Raw genomic sequence first — 16,005 nt, forward strand, 5'->3', positions numbered from 1 at the left:
ATTTAATCTAATTACATTATTTTCCTTCGTAGAAACCTTCAAAGCCTCCCCATTGCCTATAACATAAAGTCTGAATCTTCATGGTCATCCACAATCTGATACTTTCCTTCATGTTCTAAATTAGACTGTAACATAATTATCTTCTAGAGTTTCTTTTTAGGTATGGAGTGTACTGGAATTTATATCAGATTTTTAAATTCATCTTTTTGCTCATAGTGTGACCTAAGTCCAGAATATTCTTCCCTAATCTTTGCCTTTTTGAATAATACACGTATTTCAGGACACAGACCAAATTTTACCTCTTTGATGCAGCCTCCCCTGATACTTTTCATTCCCTTCTCCCCACAGTGATCTTTGTCTTTTTTAAGTCTTTCACTCTCAAGTGCTCAACAAATGTAATAACTATGTGGTAGGTATTGTGCTAAGAACTGGGGATACAAATTATGCTTGGTGTTGTTCAGTTGCTTTCAGGAGTGTCTGGCTCTTTGTGATGACTTTTGGAGTTTTCTTGTCAAGGATACTGGAGTGGGTTCCCATTTTCTTCTCCAGCTCATTTTACAGGTGAGGAAACCAAGGCAAAAGGATTAAGTGATTGGCTTAGGGTCACATAGCTAGTACGTGTCTGAGGCCAGATTTGATCTCAGGAAGATGAGTCTTCCTGACTCCAAACCTGGCGCTCTGGTGTTCTATCAGCTACACAACCTAGCTGCCCTTAGGGGATAGAAATAAAATTAAAAACAAAGACAGTTCCTGTCTTCAAAGAGTTTATGATCTTATGGTGGAAGACAACAAGCAAAATGAAGCTGAAAGGAGGAGGATGGGACCAGGAAGAGAAGATTACAAGTTCTGAGGCAGGCTGAAGAATTTCAGAGAAGTCTAAAAGCAGTAGAGCTGATGGGAAAAAAGGCCAAGCACTGTGATAAGTTGGGAATACAAAAAGAGTCAAACAATAGATAGTTCCTGCCCCCTAGGAGCTTACAATCTAAGGGGAGAGATGCAAACAAATATTTACAGACAAGATATGTAAAGGAAAAACAGGAAAGAATTAAAACAGAGAAAGCACTCAAATGAACATTTATTGGGAAAGGTGTCTTGTTGAAGACTTTGTTTTTATACATATTAGGTAGTTATCATATTTATTTTTGTATAAGTTATTTGTGTGCATGTCTTACCTTCCCTTACTATATGTAAACTCCTCGAAAGTAGGGTCAGGTTATAATTTTTGTCATCTTCAGAGCCTTGTGCAGAGCCCTAAACATATTGTCAACCAGACCGGAACCAACCTCTAACCTGTGGGTGGTTGGAGCCAAACAAAGTAGGCTAGAGAAAGGACAGTCAGGGATCAAACTGAAGTTTAATTTCAAAGTGAAAGAAATGGCTTGCAGCTAGGAAATATGTGCCAGAGCACTGCCCCTATAGGGTCAGGAAAGGGAGGCGAGGCAGTGCGGTGGGAGCTCAATACTTAAACCAATGGCTTGGAATTGAGCTGTAGCCCTGACAATGAGAGGTAATAGCAATAACGTAATGTTTGATTCATATGGGAACTTCATGACCAGAACATAGGTACTACAGGTACTTGGCCAAGCTCTGAAACCACCTGATGCTGGTGGGAAGCAATTCTGGAATTTTGCTCTAACTGAGATCATCCAGAGGGTGAGATCATCTTGAGATTGACACAGCCTGCATTCTGGAACTCAGCTCTGGAAAATAGGGTGCCTACTAATATCTTGACAATATGAGGTGCCAAATATATGTATATGCTGAAAAACTCTACCTAGTTGTAAGTTAATCTTAGAAAGTTTAGTGAAAGTGAAGCTATTGCTTAGAAGAAAAATTAATGAGAGAAGAGAGTGAAAGAAGGAGTGAGATCAGAAAGGCCAGTATCTACTGTTGGAACAATGCAACACATAACAGTAGAAATGATTTCAACACATAAAAACATATTATTGAATCTTTGCATAATCATTAATAGCCTGTGGAATTTGAAAAGATAAATCTACAGTAATAGAATGAAATGATTTAAATGATTTGCTTGCTGTTAACAACTTTTAATTTTAAAGTACTTAAAATCTAACAACTTAATAGATATAATTTCTTTTTGTCTGTTGAAATTTGAGTTGTACTTTGCTCATTTTCGCTAAAACAAATACTGTTCTTTGTAGGTTTGCTGTAATCTTTCACATCTGGCATGATGATTCGAGAAAGAACACACATTCTCATGAAGAAGAGTTTTGTCAACCGTTTTCTAAATTCACAAAATCTCTGAATCTCAGACCTGGAAGGGACCTTAGAGGCCATGTAGTCTAACTCATACTTGAAAAAGAATCCTTTCTTTGATATCCTTGAGGAGTTGCTATCTAACTTTGGTCTGAAGACCTCCAGCTAAGGAGATCTCAGTACAATTGTTTAGGAGTTAATATAGAATCTCAAAGTTATGACGAACCTTGGAACGAATCCAGTTCAATCTATACCTGATCAGAAACTCTAGCAATGGGGAATTTACTACCTCTTGAGGCAGTCCATTTCATTTTTGGATAACTTAAATTGTAAAGATTTTCTTCCCCCTTACATCAAATCTAAATCTTATTCTTTGTAAATTCTCACCTATTTCTCCTAGTTGTGTGACAAAGTAGAATATAAAGAAAAAAATAATAATTCATCTTTGGGAAAATAGGTATCATGTGAAGTGTCTTCTTTTCTTACCATACAGTTGGGTAGTTAGATGGTACAGTGGATAGAGTGTCAGGCTGAGAAAAGCCCAAATGGGGTTGTGAAGAGTCATATATAACTGAAAATGACTAAATGACAGCAATAAATCATACACTCAAACAAAGTATTTAATATTAGTAACTTAGCAATGATTTATTCCACACAGGATAACCACCATGTAGTGATCACCCTTCACCCTCTAGAGGACAGCAAAAACCAACAAACGAAAACCTTTTCATTGTGATGAGGAAGTGCAAAATGATGTCTCAACAAATAAATGCTGGATTTAGAAATAAGAGTACAAGGTTTTAGTCCTGGTTTGTCTGTTGGCTAATAGACAACCTTGGACAAGTAATTTCAGTTCCCCACATCTACCATTACCCTCTGGCAAAATAAAAAGATTGAATTGGATGAACTCTGAAGACTTCTAATCCTAACATTTTGTGATTCTACATTACCTTTTGTGTTTTAACAACAATGAAAAAGATATGGTCTATTTTATTTTAAGATTTTTATCTTATTTTATTGAATTAATTTACAAATACTCCTTCTACCCTTCAGTGAGACAGTTTGTAACAAAGTTTTAAAAGTAGATAAAAGTGAAAAGTAATTCATCACACTCACAATTGCAGCTTCTGAATTTGACAGAATAGGCAATATTTCTTACCCATAATTTTTTACTTCTTTCAGTCAAGGCAGTGTGGTACATTTTTTAGTCTCTCTCTCTCTCCCTCCCCCCTTTCTCCCTCTCCCCTCTCCCTCTGTCCTTCTTTCTCTCCCTCAATTTTCTCACTTCTAAAATGGGGGTAGGATTAGTCTTATGCTATGATCTCTGAGGTCCTTGGTATCTCCAAATCAACTACGCTATGATACTAGTTAGAACAATGTTGGAAGAGAAATTGTTGTTCTGTAAGAGGCTACTTCTGATCATTAATTTATTTATTCAATATTCAGAGTAATTTGTGTGCTACACTGTGCTACACACTATTGATGGGGGCAGAACAAGCAGATTACTCTCTTACTGTGTTTGCTTTTTCACATACTCAATTATATTTCATTTCTTCATACAGGATCATTCCCAATTCTCTATTTGTTTTCCCTACTAGTTATTTTTGCACATTACAGAAATGTTAAACAGCTATGTACTATAAGTTACTCCCTACTCATGAGTGAGGCTTCTGCATTAGGGAAAAATTATACTTTATTTATCACTAACATTGAGTCACCATAGTCTTAGGTGACAAGTTTGTGACCTTTATTCCCAATTACCTGCTATATTCACACACAAACCCACTCACTGAGGTTGTAGCAAACCAAGCAGAATTGTGCAGTCAGTAGTATTCATTTGAGCCTCTGTGCTCATTACTATTTCATTCTTCTGTTCTCTTTGTTGCATGCTCATTCCTCAGTGCGATGATTTATTTTTTTCCCAAGAAAATTGGAAACAAATTATGTCCCGGTATACTTCAGAGAAGTCTGGTATACTTCAGAGAAGTCTGTGTGAACCTAGAGATCTAGATCTAAGGTTTTTTTCTAAAGATTTTCTCTAAGAGTGTGTATTATATTATGGAGTCATAACTCTGATAATTTGCCTTTCATTTTCTTCTCAAGTTTGGACATTCTTGGAATATAAAATATTTTTCACTTTTATAAATTAGATTGTAAGCTCTTTGAGAGAAAGGGCTTATATGCATTCCTGGGGCTCAGCTTAATACCTGCCACATAGTAAGCACTTAATAGATACAGATTGATTGATTGAAATTATGGTACTTTGTACAAAATGGTAGCATAAACCTCTTTGGAAAAAGCTTTAATAGCCATAAGAACTAAATTGAACTTTAAGAAGTTGTGGTAAACTACTAAAATCAAAGTTCAATGCTTATAAATATTAGATTCTGACCCTACCAAGGGTTAAAAAGAGAATTCCCAATTATAGAAATGCTTTCTAGAGGATCTCATCACATTATGTACATCTTTAAGTTTGCTTTTTTATTTTTAAAGTTTTTTTGCAAACATGAAAATAAAATGTAGTAAACTTACCCTTCCTTGATGGAAAAATTTGAAAATAGACTAGTAGTGGTTTTTAAAGAGGAAAAACAATAGATACAAAAATGAACACAACTTAGACCCTATTCCTAAGGAGCAGAGAAACATTAGAATTATCTTTGCTGGCCTCAACAAGAGTACTTCCAGTGTGAGAACTTCCCCCATATACCTGTTAATCTATGACTTAATAGATTAAACAACTCAATTATTAAGTATCAGCTATTTTCCAGGCACTATGAGGTGTTACCAATGCAAAGACACACAAGGAATCAGCCTTGTCCTCAAGGAACTTACATTCTGTTGGAGGAAAGAAATCAGAACCATCATCATCATCATCATCATCATTTTCATTACCATCATTATCATAGCTAACATTTGTACAATTCTTATCTCACTTGATCAACATAGCAATCCCATGAAGAAGCCAGATGGATAGATGATTGATAACAGATAATCAGATAGAGGGAAAGACAGATATCGATAGAGAGATTAAGAGAAAGATGATGGATGGATGGAAAGGTAACAGAAAGAGATGGCACAGATAGATAATAGAAAGAGATGAGGATGATGATGACGATGATGATGATGATGATGGATAGATAGATAAGGAGAAAGTGCACTCAAGACATAGGGCACAGCTTGTGTAAATGCTCAGAATTATGAGATAGAGCACTCAGTACAATAGCGAGCAGGTCAGTTTTGCTAGAGCATAGATAAAACTTGTGAAACAGAGTAATGCCCAAGAAGTCTGGGAAATTAGTCAAATTGGGAAGAGTGTACAATAAACACTGGGTTGTTGCACTGGGAATAATAGAAGCTAAGAGATGCACTCAGGTTAACATAACTAGTAACTGACAGATTAGATTGTAGCCCTGGTCATCCCACCTCTACGCTCAGCACAATAACATTCTACCATGCTGCTTCATATATTAGGAGTAAACTATGCAAATAACTGTAAATACAAGGCCTTATTTGATTAGTACTAAATGAATTTGAAAGGAAGAAAGGTCACTCTGCCTTACAAAATTAGGGAAGGCTTTATAGAGAGAGTAGGCCTTGAACTTGGCCCTTAATGATCATTAAGATTTATAGATATAGTCCCTTAACTAGCTATGTGTCAAAACATAATGTTTCCATATTTTAGTGTTATAGTATAATTTCTCCTTTCTCCTTTCCATAAAGCTCCCTTTTGCATTTGATCTTCTCCTACTAGAATGTAAGCTCCTTGAGAATAATAATATTGTTTTCATATCCTTAATGCTTAATAAATTTTCTATTTATCTATGCATCTCTTTGTCATCTATATCTATCTATTCATCATCTATGATCTATCCCAATCTATCACACACACATATACACATCATCTATAATCTATCGGTCATAAAAGTAGATGGGTATACTCTCTATTTTCTGTGCCCCCTCTTGAGCTTTATATATGTGAACCAAGTACTTCACTTGACTTTTCCTTGGTATAGCTCTTAAAAACAGTGTTTGTTTAAAGTAATCTGAAAGCAGTAGATAAGGTTTGAAAGGTAAGGTGTAGCTAGACAGTCTTTAATGCTGGGCTTGGAAAACAGATTTTATTTGGTGGGCAAAAAGGAGTTACTAGTAATACTTGAGCAGTAGAAGGACGTTACTAAATTTCTACATTAGAAACATTGATCTGTCAGGAAAGACTGGAGACAGGGAAGTCAATTAGGTCTTTCTAGTAGGAAACCAATCAGCCAATCAATAAATCAATTGACAACTGTATAAACTCCTTTGGATACAAAGACAAAGAGAAAACAGTCCCTATAACAAGAAGCTCACATTGCACTGAGGAAAATCATGTTCTTATAAAAGTGCATAGAATGAATATATTTTGAAGGTGGAAATCAGGAATGGAAATAGCAACTGGAGCACTCAGGTGAAAAAAACTCTCATGTGGGAAATAGAAGATGATTTTAGCTTTGAAGTGAGCTAGTAATTCTAATGGGCAGCGAGGAGGCTTAGTAGATAGAAGGCTGGGTGTGGAGTTAGGAAGACTCATTTTCTTGATTTAAAATCTGGCCTCAGACACTTAGTAGGTACGTGTCTGTGGGCAAGTCACTTAACCCTGTTTGCCTTAGTATCCTCACCTGTAAAATGAGCCAGAGAAGGAAATGGTCAACCACTCCAGTGTCTTTTGCAAGAAAACCCCAAATGGAGTCATAAAGAGTCAGACATGACTGAAATTACTGAACAACAGAAAAAGAATTCTAAGAGGCAAAGAGGGAAGAAAAAGTAAATTCCAGGTACAGGGACCAGGCTGAGTTAAGCATGAAGATAGAAATGGAATGTTGTATACAAAGAACAGCATGGAGGACAGTTTGGCTGGATTGTAGAGTGCGTAAATGAAATATTCAGCCCTGAAAGCTAGAGTGGAGTGAGATTATGAAGGGATATGAATGCCAAACAGAGTTATTTGTATTTAATGCTAAAGGAAATAAGGAGCCACTGATCTTTTTTTTCTAAAATTAGACTGGTGATTTCATTAGTGTGGGGACAATTTCCCCAAATGCAAATAGGCACCTGCTCTTTAATTTAAATTTAGTAAATCTTTACCATTTTTCTTCATCCTTACATTACTTTTTTTGTGGTTGTGGCCAGCTTTAACTTGTCACTCTCCCAGCTCCGATTAGGTCACCATTTACAGTCAACTGAAAAGCACCATACTGCCATTTGCTGGGCACGTTCACTCTAGGTCATCACTGAATTGCCCTCCTCACTTCCAGTTCCATATCTGGAAACAATAATCAAGTCAAAATTCTCGAAAATGAAGTATCATTTACACTTACCCTACCTGTGAATTCCTTGATGAAACACTTTTTGCTGGCCACTCCTCTCCTTTATATAAATGAATACAATTTAGAGCCTATTCCCAATTATTTCTGCTGGCCTCAGCGAGAGTACTTCCAGTGGGAGAAATTCCCCCATAGACCTGTTGATCTATGACTTAATAGATTACATAGCTCAAGTCAACAAACATTTCTTAAGTATCAACTATGTTCCAGGAACTATGATATGTTAGGAATGCGAAGACTATGAGGTTTTAGGAATGCAAAAACAAGGAAGCTTCCTTGTCCTCAAGGAACTTACATTGTGTTGGAGGAAAGAAATCAGTATTTAATCAGTATTTAAGTGAATTTAGAGAGCAAGCTTCTTGAGAATAGATACTATTTTTTCTATATGCATACCTAGCACTTAGCATAGTGTCTAACATATAGAAAATGATAAATTGTTTTTATGCATTTATTATTAAAGAGTTGCCTAGAACACTGAGAAGTCATATGAGCCAGGATCACATAACTTTTATATATTAGAGGTGGAACTTGAATTTAGGATATTGCAATAGTCCTGGAAACAGTCAATAAGCATTAAGCTTGCGCTATGTGCCAGGATCTATGCTCTGTACTAGAGATAACAAAGAAAGGCAAAAGACAATCTCTTCCCTTGAGAAGCTCACATTCTAATGGGAGAGATGTCAAGAAAACAAATATGTACAAATAAGCTATTTATAGGATAAGTAAGAAATAATTAACAGGGATGGCACTAAAATTAAGAAGGATTAGGAAAGGTTTAGTGTAGAAGGAAGGATTTCAGCTGGGATATGATAGAAACCAAGGAAACCCAAAGGTAGGACAGAGAACATTTTAAGCATGGAAGACAGCCAGGAAAATAACCTGAACTGAGAGATGGAGTGTCTTGTTTGAGGAACAGTAAGAAACCAGTGTCATTGAATCGAAAAGTGAATGGTGGAGGTATTGGAAGTTATATTAAGACCAGAAGTTGTGAAGGATGTTGAATGGCAAATGGAGGATCTTGTATTTGATCCTGGAAATGATAGGATGCTACTAGAGTTTGTCAAGTAGGGGCTAGGAATAACATGATCAGAACTGAACTTTAAGAAAATCACTTTGGGGGCTGAATGGAGAAGAGTCTGTAGTGGAAAAAAAAGACTTATGTCAGGGAGACCAAGTATTAATCTACCAAAATATTTCAGGCATGCGGTGATAAGTGTCTGACCCAGAATAGTGACAGTGTCCCAGGAGAATGGAGATGTTTGCAAGAGATATTACAAAGGTAGAATCAATAGGTCTTTGCAACAGATTGGATATGGGATGTGAAGAAGAGGGAAGAGTAAAGGATGACACCTAGGTTGTGTCTAGGGAGGACTAGGAGGATAGTGGCACCTTTCACAGAAACAGGGAAAAGTTTGGAAGAGGGGAGGCGTTAGGGGTCCTGGTAATGAGTTCACTTTTGCACATGCTGACTTTAAAATGTTGATAGGTTATCTAGTTTGGATATATGAAAGGCAGTTGGATACATGAGACTGGAAATCAGCAGGGAAATTAGGGCTGGACAAGTAGATTTGAGAATTATCAGAATAGAGATAATAATTAAATCCCGGGGAGATGATGAGATTACCAAGTGAAATAGTGTATAGAGAGAAGATCACGCAGGACAGAGCCTTGTGACACACCTGGTTGGTCAGTTGGTCATTGTCTTTTGTTCTCAAAGAGGACCAAAATAAAATCACTATATTGGGGTCAAGGTACAATGTGTTTGACTGTGGCTGATCTTTCCAATACGAGCTCAGAAGGCTCTACCACTGATTGGGCAGAAATAGCCCACATGAACATTTGGAGTGGAGAGATAGCTCTAAAATTAAGCATTCATTTTTCTTTTGAGCTGCAATTCTGCTTCACTCACAGAGTACAGTGACTTCTTTGATGAGGGCCCACCATGCTAGGTGGTCCTTTGCCTGGATCTCCCACATCACACATCAATTTCAAAGTTTTTCAGAGAAACTTTATAATGTCTTTGTATCACATATTCTGATCTTCATGTGAGTAATTGCCTTGTTTGAGTTCTCTATAAAATAGTCTTTTCAGCAAATGTATGTTTGGCATTAAAACAACATTCTCCATTTGTTGTATTCATACATTTCATGTGTGAATGGGGTGGTACTGGCCGGTGGAGCACACCTGTTTGTTTTTGGTGTTAATTGCTAAGCCAAAAGTAGCACAAGCAGCAGACAACCAATACATACTTTGTTGCCTCTCAGCTTCAGAGGTCAAAGAGTCCACAATTGTATGGAAACAAAAAAATCATGCACCAACTCTCCCTCCACTTATCACCTCCATTGGTGATAAGAGAAGTTATGGTTCCATAGAGAAATAGGGTAACTGAAAGTCTTACCAAATACTCTTACCTAGAAGATGAATCATATCAGCCCACATAGGATATTCTGACCCTAAATTTACCTGTTTCTCCATGATTTTGTTGATGGGGACAGTTTGCATTTACTCATATACTAAGAATTAGGAAGTAGGCCATTGTTTTCATTGTTTTCGTAATCACATTAAGTTTATCAAAACCCCAGCTAAATCCACTGGGTTTTTGTGCATACCACCCATCTCCCCCAACTATATACAATCCCAAGTTTGCTACTGCTTTTACATGTAATTAAGTCTATTGATCAACGACCAAAAATGCCATCATGACTGCCTGCAGCACACCATTAAATGAAAGGAGTTGGAGTTGCTATGTACCTCAGTAGGGGGTGGAAAGAGGGAAGGTATCCTCTTTCCTACATGTCATCTTAGTCAATAGAGGCTTCAGATTGCTCCCCAGGTTAAAAAATGGGAAATTCAAGTGTATCATCAAAAATGTCCATGCAATAGCCAGGAATATCTAGCTACATCTATTTCCTTGGCCTTAGCTTAAAACAAAACAAAACAAAATAAAACAAAAATCCTCCTTCCTAATCCAAATAAAATAGCATCATATAAATGACATCATAAAATGGCAAAACTAGATCATCTTCTAGTCCAGCCTGACTCCTTTTTAATGAGAAAAATGATTCAAGAAAGAAGTGATTTTTCCCAAACCCACAATGAAATGGTGATAGATATACCCACACTAAGACATTAAATTACCTCATAAGCATGAACACTTCTTTTGGAATAGTGAGTGGAAAGGAAAAAATACCAGCAGGAAAAAGAAAATTTACTTATACATACCATCCTTTTATTTTCTATGGATAAATGAAAAATTTCCATTTTCCATGAAATAAATGGCCTGAGCTTTGAATATGATCATTCTGATATATAAAAATGCTCATCTGATCCTTAATTATTTTCCAGGAATAAAGTAATGATCCTGATGCTTTAGAGACTCAAATTTGCAAATCCTTGACTTGCCTTCTTTTTATTCTCCTCACTGCACAGTAGTAGAAAGGAGGGGGCAAAAAAAGGATTAAATTAAGGCCCAGAAAACAAAATTAGAAATATTAAGAGAATGAAACAATGCTCAACTCTATTCATGCACATGAATAACAAGGTGGGAGGATAGAAGTTCAGGTCCCAGTATCATTAATTCTTTAGCAACAAAGTGCTTTGGGGAAGAAACAAATCTATTCACTGATGAAGGAAAGCATCTAGGTCACCTGTGTAAAGCCAGAAACCCACTGGGACACCGCTGAGCTTTTCTACTCTATCTTATCTGTACTTTGAAAACTGCATTACAAAGTCCACTGAAGTGAATTATAGGATATATCTTGAATGTAAGATTTTTAATATCCTATAAAAATTCTTCATCCAGAAAGCTGAGCTGTTTCTTCAGAGGGCCAACGTTATGATACAACCATGTATGATGGGGTGGGGACCAGAGTGGGGATACAAATCTCCTGTTTTTTTTCCTTTACTCACTGATCTGTGTTATGTGATGAGAGACTTTGATTTGGAAAGTTGACTTTGAGTGTTACGTGGTGGCAGTTGTTCTTTCCACTTTTCAGAGGGAGATACTGACATAGAAAGGTAGAGAGAGGCCCTCAGCGAAGAAAGGGTAGACTTGGAAAGGGAAAACATTTCCCCTGATGTACTATGAATCGTTCTTGCTACTGTTGCACATAGTAGGAGTGTAATGTACAATAGTTTCCACGCAATCTCTCATTAAATCTAGCTTTCCAGCTTAAATGACAGCACTGGAATGGACTAACTCAAAGGCTTACAAATGATTGTGGGCAGTATAGTAGAAAGTCAAATATTTACTAGTAACTGAATGGTGACAAGAAAGTAAAGAGATTGGAGTCTATCTGTGGTTTGTGGAAATCAATTTCATTTCTGACACTGACTGTTCTTCCTAGGGAAAAAATAAACCAACATTTCACATTCTTAGAGATGAAAGGAACCTTGGAGCCAGTTCAATCTCCTCAGTTTACAAATGAGGAAACTGAGTCTCAGAGAGCTTAAGTTACTTGACTCCAGTTAGATAGAAATTATCACATTCCAAAGTCATACATTTTAGTACTGGATAACTAAATGTTAAGAAGTTGCTTCCCGTCATCTACTGACCTCCAAAAAGTACCCAAGTTTTTTATGCCTTACAGAGTAGAATTCTTTTTAATCCACAGGTTATAAATCCCTATTACTGCGTTTATTTTTAATATTTATTGCAAAGAACATGCAGACTGAAAATGTTTTGTTATCTAGAACTTGTGTTCTTGCCCTATTACCTACTTTTTCAAAGTGATAAATCTAGAAAGGGGTTTAGACTAGAGAAACGCTTGTTTTTAATATTCCTAGGGGAAACTCCAAAGGAGTTTTTAAAAAGGCTTCCACATACCTTTCCAGACGAATTTCATATTATTATTATTTTAAAATATATCAAAATTGGCTCATTAACTTTTCTCTATCCACAACACAGGGTATTCCCCCTATATCTCGAATGTGTTTCTCCCTTACCCTTGCCTTGTAGTATTTAGTTTCCTTTAAAGTTTCATTCAAGTTTTACGTCCAACAGGGAGCCAATACTGACTTTCTGAAGTATTATTATTCTCTCTATAAATCAATTTGCACATACTTTTAATATGTTTTATATTTAATTTTCTCTTCACTATTTTTTTCTCCTAAGCAGAACATAGTCTGTGGCCAAGTAGTTTCATTTTTGTCTGTAAATCTACCATCTACCATCTACCTTGCACACATTATAGTTTGAAAAATACTTGATTGAGTGAATTTATTTTTGAGGTACTCCACTAGAGGCATCTCTCTTAGCTGATATTAATCCATTAGTCACCACTTATTTTGTTCAGTCATTCAACCAGTTCCAAATGTACCTAACCCTGCTATCATCTGGCAGACTTCTCTTCATCCTGTCTTTAAGGACATATTGAGTTTCTTTCAAATAGCTCTTTGAAGTCAAACTAAACTATAGATAGAATATTTCCATGATCTATCAGTATAGAAACATTGTCAACAAAGGAAATAATCCAGAATAATTTGGCATGACTTGTTATTGAATCCTTAAGTCATTTTTACTCTCATTGGTCACTGCTTTCCTTTGTAAATGTCCACAATTCATTCTATTAGCGATATATTCTAGAAATTTTCAGAGTCCACATTTTCTTGGAACTTATTGAAATCGTCTTATGATCAAGAACAGTGGGCAACTTTTTTGTATTGGCATTTTAGAATCTATGAATCGTTGGTAAAATACATAATCTAGAGGACAAACAATTTTCTATAAATATGAAATTACTTGAGCTGAATCTCTCAGGTAAGTAAATAAACATGATCAAAAGGTTTGTTGCAAGATTAGATCTCTTGCCATGTCCATTTCACCCTTAGCACAATAGCCTAATGTGCCACTAGAATTAGAATCTTGCTTATAAACCCATTAATAATAAAAACAACAATGACAAACATAGCAATAATAATAGCTAATATTTATATAATGCTTACTATGTGTCAGTCATTGTGCTAAATGCTTTACAATCATATGACATTTGATCTTGAAACAACTCTGTGGGGCAGGTGCTATTATTATCACAATTGAAAAGATGAGGAAACTGAGGCAAATGGAGGTTTAAGTGCTTGCCCAAGGTCACACAGCCAGTAAGTGGCAGGTTTGAATTCAGGTTTTCCTGACTCCAAACCCAGCACTCTATCCACTGTGTCACCTATTCAAAAATTTGTAAAAAAAAAATAACGTTCATTTATCAAACTGCAAACTCCCTTCCATTGATCCTTTTTCAATTTTATTTTCAATTTTTAATCCAGACTTGTGATTTCACCAATGTATAATACTCTTAGTGTGTTAACATTTACCAACTGTTCAGCACCTTATAGTCTGACAGTTGTCTATAACGATGAGAAGTTAAGTAGCTTGCCCAGTCCATGTCTGTTGGAGGTGAAACTTCAACCCAAGAGAAAGAGTACTGGAATTGGAGATAGAAGACCTAGATATGAATCCTAGCACTACTGGTTCTTACCAGTGTTACCTTGCATAAATCCCTTCTCTTTGAGCCTCAGTATCTTCACCTGTAAGCTTTGGACTAGATCACATCTAAGATCTTGTCCAACTCTGAATTCTATGACCCCATGATCTCTATCCACTATAATAAACTGTGACATTTTAATAGCAAATTCTATATTATCAAAAGAGTTTGTCTATAGTATTGAGAGAATACAACACTTTTCATTGCACAAAAAGTCATTGTTAATCATCTTGCTAAGAAATGTGATTACTGAGTTCAAATCTATTGAACATTCTCCAATGTTATAGTCAATAATATACTGACCATATTTTAAATTGTAAATGGGAGAGTCTGAAATACTTTTTTTTTGTTATTTACAATTTCTGCTCAGGTTTCCAAATTGAGAATTGTGTTGCAAAAAAACGTAATGTCTATACAACATTATAGGAAACAAGGTGGGGGGTTGAATATGTAGTAATGTTGATTATTCTTTGAATTTAAAAAGCACACCAAACTGCTAATTTTCTGTCCTCTATTACATAAGGACTTTCAAAAGTTTTAGTTGTTTTTTGTTAATTGGAAATGAAAGTTGTTCTGTGTGCCATTTAATAAAAATGGATTTAGATTTAATGGAAAGGATTAGAGAACAGAGAATAAATTATTTTCCTTTTTTAATATTACAATGCTGCATAATGCATACCCACTAATTGCTTTGAAAATTAGTTCTGAAATAATATCACTTGGATATGAGATTAAAGTTTGGACATGGCAGTATAAGTATTAAAAGCCATGTGTAAATTTTCAAATTATTGGTAGAATTGTTTGAATTCCCTTATCGGCCTAATTAGAAGCTATGGATTGTTAATGAGATATACATCAAAAATGCGAGAGAAAAATAAAGTAATTCCAGTTCCACATAAATTTGAACAGTGAAAACCTTAACTGTGCTTGCTTATGAATTGGGGTTTTATTAATTTTTCTTATTAAACTTTTCAATTTAAAATTTAAGGAGATGCCTACTATGTTCTAAGCCCTGAGAATATTTTATAAAAATGAAATATTACCAACTTTCAAAAAGTTCACATTCTACTAGGGTTGGAAAGATAGAATATATACAAAATATAAAGTAATATTAAGTAGCCATACTTTACACTATCGCACACATTCATTTTCTTTTCTAGACTAATTGTCCTCCTTTCTTAACTCCTGAACTTACAAATCTATCTTCTGCTTTTTCAGTTTTGTAGACTGTTCCCTAGGCTTGGAAAGCACTCTTTTCTTACTTGGAGCATTTAGAATCCCTAGCTTCCTTCCAGCCTCCACTCATAAGTCACTTCCTGAGGGAAATCTGTGCTAATTTTCCTAGTTTTGAGTTCTTTGTCCAGGACTTATCTGGAGCCAGCTTTTAACCAGGTGCAAAAAGCCAATGATTACATTTTCAGCATTTACACCTTAGCAAGCAGAAAACTATAAATTAGAGTTTGATTTATTGTTTTGGTGACTGCATAAGGTTAAGAAAGTGAGGAGAAAAATTTAATAATATAGATTAAACTTTTTTTTTAATTTTTGGATTACGAGTTGTTAAACGTTTACCAGTATACCAATGATTTTCTCAGTCTTTGAATTGTCATATCACTGGATACTATAAACTTTGAAGTAAATTCAAATTACTGGAAGGTCTGGCTAACATTTTTAAGAAGAATAAAAGGATCACTATAAACTATCAGTATAGTCAGGGGAGATAAGATATTTTTATTCCTTGAGACATAAAGTTTGGCAAGGATTCCTTTCACAGCATGTTCATAGAGATATCTCTGCATAATATATCTAAGGAAGGTAAACAACTAAGCAAAGGACACTTTGTATTTGATATGAGATCATTTGATAGTCATAATGACTTTGTGAGGTAATCAGGGAAGTTGTCATCATCTCTGTGTCACAGATGAGACAACTAAGTTCATGGGGTCTTC

This window comes from Trichosurus vulpecula, chromosome 3 (genome assembly GCF_011100635.1).
Source record: "Trichosurus vulpecula isolate mTriVul1 chromosome 3, mTriVul1.pri, whole genome shotgun sequence".
Lineage (NCBI taxonomy): Eukaryota > Metazoa > Chordata > Mammalia > Diprotodontia > Phalangeridae > Trichosurus > Trichosurus vulpecula.